The following is a 989-nucleotide window of genomic DNA, read 5'->3' on the forward strand; positions in this document are numbered from 1 at the left end:
GGATCTCATGGCTGCATGATCTTTCAGGTCCCTTCCCAATCCCATCTCTCTAGGATTCCCTGGTTCTGAGATCCTTAAGGTCGCTTGAAAGTCAACCTTTCTAGGACTCTGTGGTTCTGTATCGTCCCCTCTCCCCCACAAATTTCCTTGGAGGAGAGCGAGGCATGGGGTCTCTGCCCCCAGCTTCAGTACACACACCACAGCCCTCGCTTACCCGTGATGATGTCCTGTAGCTTCTCCTCGCTCAGGTCCCTTGAGTAGCGTGCAGCAAGACCTAGGCACAGAGCAGCCGTCAGACCCTGCTCCCAGCAGCAGAGCCGCACTGCTCCCCAGCAGCGAGAGTGGCCGAGGGGGGCCTGAGCAAGGCACCAGGGCCCTGGGACCCACCCCAGGAGCTCTTAGGGCCACAGGGCAGTGGCTGGGACCACCAACCACTGCCAAGGGAGGGACAAAGGGGCTGTGGCTCACCAATGAACCTCACGGCCTCCTGTCGCAAGGCCGCCTGAGGGTCCTGCAGGTAGGCCTGGCTCTGCTGCAGGTATTCCTCTGCCCTGCTCTGGTCCCGCTGCAGCTGGAGGGAGCACAAGAACATGGGGATTGCAGACGCTCCCCAGCTCCCCGCGCTGTGCCTGTTGCTCTGGGGCTCTGGGGCTCTCCTTACCAAACACTGCGCGATCCTCCACGTCTCCTGTTTCTCAGCCAGCTCCCGGAGGTCGTTCCAGCGCAGGAGATTGGCTATTTGTACAATGGCTCTCTTGGCGGCCTGTGGAGAAGCAGAAGCTGGGAGATGGCACCACGGCCCGAGGAAGGAGACCCGGCGTTGCCCTCCTCTTGGCAGGGCCGGGAGCCTTTTCCCAGCACGCTGTGGGAAGGGAACAGAACACGGACATCAGGGTGTGATGGCCACACAGAGACACGGAGCCGCAGTCCCTCCATGGCCATCCCTAGCACAAGGCTGGGCTCCCAGCTGGCTCCATCCCAGGCCTTCG

General features: G+C 61.8%; 1 long non-coding RNA gene across 1 annotated transcript; it reads right to left on the minus strand.

Annotated features, from left to right (window-relative positions):
- Positions 1 to 184: 184 nt before the first annotated feature.
- On the minus strand, positions 185 to 977 carry LOC104916590. The gene is made up of 3 exons (XR_796619.3): positions 662 to 977; positions 469 to 571; positions 185 to 274 (listed from the first exon to the last, which is right to left on the minus strand). It is a non-coding gene; the product is annotated as an uncharacterized LOC104916590 (long non-coding RNA).
- Between the last annotated feature and the right edge of the window lie 12 nt (positions 978 to 989).

This window comes from Meleagris gallopavo, unplaced genomic scaffold, assembly GCF_000146605.3.
Source record: "Meleagris gallopavo isolate NT-WF06-2002-E0010 breed Aviagen turkey brand Nicholas breeding stock unplaced genomic scaffold, Turkey_5.1 ChrUn_random_7180001923238, whole genome shotgun sequence".
Taxonomy (NCBI): Eukaryota; Metazoa; Chordata; class Aves; order Galliformes; family Phasianidae; genus Meleagris; species Meleagris gallopavo.